At 39.5% G+C, this 9,162-nt stretch overlaps 1 long non-coding RNA gene across 1 annotated transcript in view; it reads left to right on the top strand.

Annotated features, from left to right (window-relative positions):
* Positions 1 to 1,034: 1,034 nt before the first annotated feature.
* The window catches only part of LOC103911111 (uncharacterized), an 11,508-nt gene continuing 3,380 nt past the window's right edge, over positions 1,035 to 9,162 (top strand). The window contains exons 1-2 of the long non-coding RNA XR_015492246.1: positions 1,035 to 1,318; positions 8,186 to 8,555. This is a non-coding gene — a long non-coding RNA (uncharacterized LOC103911111). The remainder of the gene's footprint in view (positions 1,319 to 8,185; positions 8,556 to 9,162) is intronic.

Genomic DNA, 9,162 nt, shown 5'->3' with positions numbered 1-9,162 from the left:
GTTTACAAGTGTCGAGTCCCATAAGGAGCTCCAGATGAAAACTGTTGTTTTGTGCTTCGCCATATGATTAAAGTTGTTGCATGTCTGCTGGCTCCCGCCCTTAAATGACTGAATTTTAGCTACTAGTACATTAAGGTAGAATTCAGTAAACACAAAACATTAACAACGAAACTTGACACAGAGAAACCCACTGCCAGCTAGCGTTTTGTAAAAGTTTTTGCAAAGCAACACAAACAGCATGCAGAAGTATAAATGTTCAGCTATGCGCAAGGCAGGCACTGTGGGTCACGGCGATCACTCAACGCAGAGGTATAAACCAGCCTTTAATAGTGACTATGATTTGTAACAAATGTGTTTTTTTTTCTTTTTTTTTTCTTACATTTCTATTTTCATATGGATAACTTTTTTCTAATATGGTCAGTTTGCTCTGTAGCTCATGTTGTAGGGTGTCATCTCCAGAGCACTTGAGGTTGAGTCTGGTGACAGAAAATCCACAAAATTCTTTTTTTCTTAGAAGACACTATTGGTTGGGTTTGGGAAAGTGTTTCAGTTAGTAGCTTACTAGGTGAAATCCTTCTTGTGGACATTTAAAATATGGATGCGTGTCTGAAATGTAAAACAAAACATATCCTAAGTAACATATTACAGATTTATAAAAATGTAGACAGCACCCACTAGTGGATGTGTCATCTGAAATTAAACATGGAACAACTTATGAATCGTTTTAGCTAAAAAAAAAATGGAGGCTAAGACACATATTTTCAATGAGGTAAAGTTGGATGATTAATTTTTGGTGGGGTAGGGGGGTCTTATATTATGGTATATTCTAAACAATACACGTATGCAAGATCGTTGACAGCGTCCACATCTCAGCGATTATCCTCCAGGTTATCCAACTGTATTAGAATGAGGTCTGCACAGATACACTCTGATCTCTTAGACTCATACCCTGAGGTGCCAGCAGAGGTCTGAAACACCATGATCTATGTTAACCTAAAAAAAATTACCAAGTAAGCGATAGATTGAGAGCATGAGAGCGAGTGAGGGAGAAAAAGAAAAAAAAAAACACCCTGCAGTGAAGCACACGACTTAAATTAAAAGAGGGGTGGGGGCAGGCTTCAAGGTTAATTACATGAAGAACTTCCCTGTTTGAATTAAAATCACTCAGTCCATGCAGCACTAACATAAGGAGCGTTCAAACCCACACGGCGCACAGGATAGTTCTTACGGTGCGGCACATTTTAACTCTTGACCCCCTGATAAGGGATTTGCTGAATGCTCCATCTACAGACGAAAGGAGTTCGATGACAAGTTTAGGGTGAATCCAAGTGCAAGCGCTCATAAAAGATCATCTGCATGCCTGTGAAGTGCTATTACACGAGGGATAGTTGTATTTTTAATTGATTTGAGACGTATTACTTCCTGGCTTTATATAGTAAGAAGAATCTTTATTAAATCTACGAACCTGGCTTTATTCATTTTAAGCAGCGTAATAGTTTGGCGGTTAGCCCTTCTGCAAGACTGGATCTTATCAAGTGCAACATTTTCTTGGATCATCATCTTTGCTGATTCTGGAACAACATTTCAATCAACCAAAGATCTGAGGAACTAGTTTACAGTTTAGGCTTTTAAGCTAAGTAAGGCACTTCTTTATCACTGATATTAACCTATATTCTCTTTCTGATTTTAGGAATAGCTAATTGTTAGAATTAGGTTTAGGGCCAGCTGGAATGCAAACAGGTTAGGGGTAAACAAAAGAAAAAAAAAAGAAAAAGAAAAAAGTGGGAACACTGCATGGGTAAAGAAAAACAGTCCTTGCATTTCTTTTTTTTTTAATCCAAGCAGCCACGTACTTCTACCTACTTACAAAATAATTCTTTATAAATAGAAAAACACCAAAAACAACCAGTTCAATATTATTTACTCTTGTAAGATTGAGGATTATGTTCAACTTTATGTGTGAAAAAAAAAGAAAAGAACTTAGTATATAATACTACTTAGTTAAATAGTATAGTAGAGCTAAACAAAATTGTGACACAAGTATATATATATATATATATATATATATATATATATATATATATATATATATATATATATATATATATATATATATATATATATATATATATATATATAACACTGATTGGCCACTTTAATAGGTACACCTTACTAGTACTGGGTTGGACCCTCTTTTTCTGTCAGAAATGCCTTTATCCATCAGGATATAGATTCAACAAAGTACTGGAAATATTCCTCAGAGGTTTTGGTTCATATTGACATAATATCATCTTGCAGTTGCTGCAGATTTTCCGGCTGCACATTCCAAAGGTGCTCTATTAAGTACAGTGATCTCATTGTCATGTTCAAGAAACCAATCTAACATGATTCGCACTCTAAGACATGCCGCATTATCCTGCCGGAAGTAGCCGTCAGAAGATGGATACACTGTGGTCGTAAAAGTATGGACATGGTCAGCAACAATACTCTAGCCTAACTAGGCTGTTGCGTTGATACGATGCTCAATTGGTACTAATGGACCCAAAGTGTGCCAAAAAATATCCCCTAGACCATTACACCCCCACCGCCAGACTTAACCGTTGATACAAGGCAAGATGGATCCATGCTTTCATGTTGTTGATGCCAAATTCTGACCCTACTATTCGAATGTTGCAGCAGAAATCGAGACTTATCAGAACAGGCAACGCAATTAAAGTCTTCTATGCTCCAATTTTGTCGAGTCTGTGCAAATTGTTGCCTCGGTTTCCTGTTCGTAGCTAACAGTAGTTTCACCAGGTGTGGTCTTCCGCTGCTGTAGCCCATCCGCCTCAAGGTTCCATGTGTTGTGAGACATTAAGAGATGCTCTTCTGCATACCTCGATTGTAACGAGTGGTTATTGAGTAACTGTTGCTTTTCTATCAGCTGGAGCAAGTCTGACCATTTTTCTCTGACCTCTGGCATAAACAAGGCATTTGTGCACACAGAACTGCTGGTCACTGGATATTTTCACGTTTTCGAACCATTCTCTCTAAGCCCTAGAAAAGGTTGTGCATAATATTCCAGTAAATCAGCAGTTTCTAAAATACTCAGACCAGCCCATCTGGCACGAACAACCATGCCACATTCAAAGTCACTTAAATCACCTTTCTTCCCCATTCTGATACTCGGTTTAAACTGCAGCAGATTGTCTTGATCATGTCTACATGCCTAAATGCATTGAGTTGCTGCCATGTGATTGGCAATAATAAAATATTGTGTTAATGAGCAGTTGGACCTATTATATATATATATATATTATTATTTATATATATAAATTTGTATGTGTATATCAGATTTATGCAAATGTCAGCAGTGATCTATTTTGATCTCAAAAAGTTTACTTGTTTGTATCTATGGGGTAGGGATTAGATTTGTACAAAATGAGGTTCCAGGATCGAAGAAAATATATTGACCAGGAACACATCTAGATCAGCATGGACGGCACTCCTAACGCAAGCATGATACTGTTTACTCCTTTAGCATTAGCAAAAGGTAATCGCAGACCGGGTTGGCTGGAGTTAGATGGAGTAAAAAGCAGGAATAGATCGCTGGGGAGAGTTCAGCAAGGAGGCATCATGGGTTCACAGGCAGTATCACAGAACAGCCCTTCCACTCATCATCCTCCTCATCTTCCTCCTCCTCCCTTGCTTTCTCCCTCCGGCTGGGACTGCCATAGAAGAGCAGAGATGCCCAGAGAGACGCAGAGTGAGGGAGTGAGGGGGCGAAAGGCAAGACGAAACTTCGGTTTGATAAAGAGAGATGGAGAGAGGTAGAGAAAAACATTACACATCAGCAGAAAGATGGAGGAGGAGGAGGAGAGGAGAGGAAGGCACTCTTCAACTTTCCCTGCTGTTCCCAGCTGTGTTACAGCAGAGTGCTAGCCTTTGAAGAGCTGGTGGCAAAATACACACACACACACACACACACACACACACACACACACACACATACACATGCATATTTTTCCCTCCAGATAACCAACCAACTGTTCCCTCGCTGGCCTTTCCTTGACTCCCCCCTTCGCCCCCCCTCTGGAAAAGATCACATCATTTCTGTTTTGGCTTGTTTGGTTTTAAATAATAAATGATACCATGCCTTATCCTGCCTATCTACATATTATTAAATATGGAGAAAAAATAGAAAGGCGTAGCACTTTCAAGCGCAGTGTAACGTTGCGCTTTCGGTCGCCCACACATGCTGTCTGGTGCACAGCTAGGTCAGAAAACAGCATTTGTAATTGGAAACTAAACTCTTAACAATATCAAGCTGCGATTCAAAGAAAGAGGCCTACGGTGAAAGGGCTTTTACGCAGTTTAATGTTTTGGTTGTCGAGGTTTTTTTTTGTTTTCTACAAAGCAGATATGTAAAAAATATTATAATTTTGCTTAAACTCATTGGGAAAACATGATTCTACCAATATTTTGGAAACAAGCCTCACTGTGTGTTCCCAGCTGAAATAAAAGCAGCAGTAATCTTTAAACCCTTGTAATGATGTAATGTGATTGTGATTGTGGGGGCAGATAAATTAGAACTAACTTATTGTCTGTGGTTGCTTGTGGTTAATTTTCCCTTCTTAAAATTATATTTCAAATTCAGCTGCTGTTTTTTGGTTTCTTTTATACTTTGTTTAAATTATATTATTGTCTAAATTAAACTGCATTAATTAAATTATGTAAAAAATATGTAACTATTATTTTTCATTGATGTTATTTATTTATTTATAATATTTTGTAGCAGTAGTAGTAGTAGCAGTATGAATTTATTAATATCTTGTAATATAGTACATCGAATAATTAAATTTTGCCATTAAATTAAATATTGTTTTTTGCCAGTAGGGTGCTTTTCCAACTGATTTAGTCACTTTAGACCAGGGGTGTCCAAACTTGGTCCTTGAGGGTCAGTGTTCTGCAGAGTTTAGCTCCAACTTGCTTTAAAGAGCCCATATTATGGGTTTTTGAAAATTCCCCTCCATGTAGTGTGTAACACAGCTCTAAGTGAAGTGAAGTATCCAGCTAAGGCTTAAATCTGTAAGAATACAGTGTTTAAAACTGTTGATTCATCTATAAAAGAGTCGATTCATAGTGCTTCAAACGAGTCGCCTTGATACCGACTCATTAGGTGTTTTGCCATGACGTACGAACGAAACAAAGTTTTTCACGTGCACGCGCAAACCCGGGAGATTTCAAACCTGAGGCCCCGCCCTCTGACGCAGTAACCCAGACACACACACACCCACAAACACACACACACAAACATGCCGGTCGATTGAAGTCACATTGCAGATGGATATATTGAGTCTCTACCCAAAGATGAAACCTCAGCATTATAGCCAAGCAGTTGGAAACTACTGGAAACTTCTGGAAGCTACATGCTACAAAGAATACTTCATCTGCGTTTGTTAAAGGAAGGATCAGTAACTTACTGATGGACATCAGGATGGGTTTCTTCCATTTCTCAAGTGTAAGTACGTGCGGTTAAAGTTGTTGCCTCGTTGACTCTAGCTTGCAAATGTATTTAGTTGTGATTTGTTACTTGTAACCGAGTGTACTGTATCAGGTTAACTGGCTATATTCTCTTATCGCGTGCAAAGTCACGTTAAAAACGCGACGCGTGCTGCTTTGTTTATGGAGCTCCGTGGTAACGTTAGAGGTGTGCATACCCGCGGCTGTCCCCGTGCCAGATTTCTGCGGCGCGGGAATAAATTTCCGAATAAATCGCCGGAGCGGTCGGTAACGGGTTTGATTTGGGACGGGAGCGGGCTGCCTGAGAAAGAGAAAGATGTGTCTGCTTGGTGCTTGTGTGTTAGTGCGCACGCGCGCGTATGAGAGAGAGAGAGCGAGCGAGCGAGCGAGAGCTTTATGCTTGGTGCTGTGTGTGTGTGTTTATACAGATTTTCGGTTTTGTTCTCCCCCGCTCTTTAGCGGGATCGGGCGCGGTGGGCAGAATACGGGGCGGGTTCTAAGGCTAAAACCTGGCGGGTGCGGGCGGAAGCGGGAGCGTTCTCGTCCGGAGGTGTGTGTGTGTGTTTGTGTGTGTGTGGCAGCTAAAATCCACGCCTACACTATCTAGCGTGTATGAACTGTGATTACTTTTTAAATTGCTGATTAGCTATTGGCCATTTCACTCTCTGACTGAAGGCAGTCGACCAATCGCGACAGACTGTCATCGGTCCAATCAGCGCAGATTAGCTTCGCGCTAAGGAGGGGTTTGGGAACAAATGAATCACTGGACGATTCATACAGGAGTCGCTGGGATAATTAGGTAAAAATAAATGCAGATTATAAGACCATGAAAGTGTTTTTTGACCTTGCATGCATATTAGACTGTTGTTGGAGACCCTTACAACCAAGATATGACCCTATTTCATGTATAATAGGGGCTCTTTAACACACCTGCCTGGAAGTTTCTAATACACCTAGAAAAAGCTTGATTAGCTGATTCAGGTATGTTTAATTGAAGTTGGAACAAACATATGCAGGACACCGGCAAGCCAGGACAGAGTTTGGACACCCCTGCTTTAAAAAATTAAATAAATAAAAATAATTTTTATTTTATTTTATTTTATTTTATTTTATTTTTTTATGAGCAGCTCATTAAATCCTTGAGTAATCATTCATTCAGAAATAAAACACTGATTTGTAAATTTTAAAGAACAGATCTGCAACAATGTCATTTTTGGGACTGAAAATACATACATTTGAAAACAGGTTTTAAAGTGGACACTTTTGAACATGCTACCATTGTTGTGCCTATGTAAACACCTAGAAATAAATGTGTTTGAACGTGGCAATGTTACGTTAGTGGAATCTAGATTAAAGACAAGTGCGTATATTTTCATTAGCATTAGTACAAAAAAGCAGAGACACATCTTACACAAATGTCAAATTAGTATAAGTACACGGGTCGCATGTCATCTTCTGCTCATGGTGTTTACTAACAAGGTACTGGCCTGGCAAGTGTTAATACAGCCTTTCTTATTACTTTTGTTGATACAGTATGTGTAAAACAGATCGATTTAAAAACATTGTCAGACTTTAAGCTTTTTCAAAATGTAACAGAAAAACGTTTTGTTTTTAAAAACAAATCATTGTTGTGTTAATGTAGCTTCTATCTATCATATTATACTACTGCCACTCAAAAAAAGAACAGTATTGCATACTACTAATGCTAAATAAAGCAATAATACTCTGGTAGTTTTGCAAGTCTAGTAGCAAATATTCAACCCAGGCTCATTCTGAAAACGTACCGCTATATACATTTTTGGAGAGTGCCAAATACATCCCAGTAGGTATGTTTTTGTTTTTGCGAATCTACTAGAGGCCACTGTGTATGCTTTTTAGGATTTCAAATTTCTCTCGCAAGTGCCTTTAGTGCTTACTATTCTCACATAATTCCACTAGAGACCCGCTGTTGACTGCCTATTTACTGACTGAATGACTGACTGACTGATCGACTGACCCAACCTGCTCCTTCCCTAAACCCAACCAATAGTGTTTTCAAAAGCACAGATTAACCTGCCCACACACTTCCTTAAACCCAACCAACAATTTTAAAAAGCAATCCAGAAAAAGAAAAGCCCTCGTCAGATAATTTACTTGTTTTTAGACAAGTATGTACCACATTCTCACCTTGTAATTTACTTCTTTATTTAATTTTTTTGGCTTCTGTTTTTATATTAACCACTTTCTGGAACTAATCTTCACCCGTCTCGAACCCCGTCGCTGTGGTCATTTCCTCTCTGCATCTCAAGTCCTTCAACATACATGGTGAGCTACCGAACAAACTGGTAACACTGGGAAAGCCCTCCACAGCTCGTAAGCATGAAAAGATGAAATGCAGCCATACATACTTCTAACTACATAATTCACGTTCTCAAGAAATGTATATAGGGCTACGTTTTCAGAATGAGCCTGAGTTAGGAATATTGTACATTATTATCAATATCAATTACAATGGGATTTTAGGCTTTTAGCACCACTCACTGGACATTTCTTTGATCTTCCACTCTACAGAAAATCAAAGTAATTTTATGCTGCAAACGTCAAGTTTTTGAGCAACATTAGCACCAATCACTAGACATTTCACTTTGATACTGTTGAAAATCCTTCAAGAAGCAACATTTTTTTTCCTATTTCTTTTAAACAGCTGTGGAAACAAGTTCTCCGATCTCCAACTAAATCTCTTCATGCAAAAAGAGTGACTGAGCGAAGAACGGAGAGACAGGAAAACAGAAAGAGCGAGAGAGAAAGAGGTGTCAATTGCTAGCCGTCAACTCATCTGATGTCCTCCGCGCACATCCAGAAGCGCTCACGTGTGAAAAAGCCGCCGTAACTTTCACCGGGGACATTTTTGACGAGCGGTGAGGAAAGAGTTTGACAGATCCGGGCGACGTCAGGCCGTCTCTGGGCCAGTTGGCATGCGGTGGGCGTCTGGCATGCTGAAGACTGCCTGTCAAACGCCTATGACTCCATAGAGTGGTGCGGGGACCCTACGGAGTGGCAGATGGGCCATTAAGGTAGTATTAATGTAGATGCCATGACTTTTCCTGCGCTGACTGGGACATGCTCTTTAGAACTGCGAGCAGCTGCTGCCATTTACTCCGACAGCTCCCCGCTAACTTTGGGCCAACTGGCAGAGCTGGAGTTTTTGTACCCAAGTAAAGCTAGTTAGAAACCGCTTCCAGGGACGCTCCCGAACATAAACGTGCTGTCAATAGGATGCAAGCACGCAATATTGTCTTCTCGTATACGTTATTGCTTTAATATGTGGGCTTGGCGGATTAGCATACACCTGCATTAGCAAGTCGGGAAACAGGAGCGCTAACAATTATCGTTCTAATCACAGGCGGCAAATATTGAGCTGTAATGTAATGTTTTCATATTCATTTAGCCTCTAAGCACTAATATCATGCTTTAATTGGGAGAAAATTGGCTGTTGCTGAAAAATACAGAATAATCACGAAAAACAAGCATAGATAAGCACTCCAATAAGACACATTCTACTCCGCTAAATGAACTGAAATGGGATATTTTCAGACCATTAACAAAATCACATAGACAAAATCCTATTAGCACAATTATTTCTTTCCTCATTGCAATTTGCAGAATCAAGAGACGTCTAAG

This window comes from Danio rerio, chromosome 5 (assembly GCF_052040795.2).
Source record: "Danio rerio strain M-AB ecotype USA chromosome 5, GRCz13ab, whole genome shotgun sequence".
In the NCBI taxonomy this organism is placed as follows: domain Eukaryota; kingdom Metazoa; phylum Chordata; class Actinopteri; order Cypriniformes; family Danionidae; genus Danio; species Danio rerio.
Note: the sequence above shows the minus strand (reverse complement) of the source record. Positions and strands in the feature narration are given on the sequence as shown.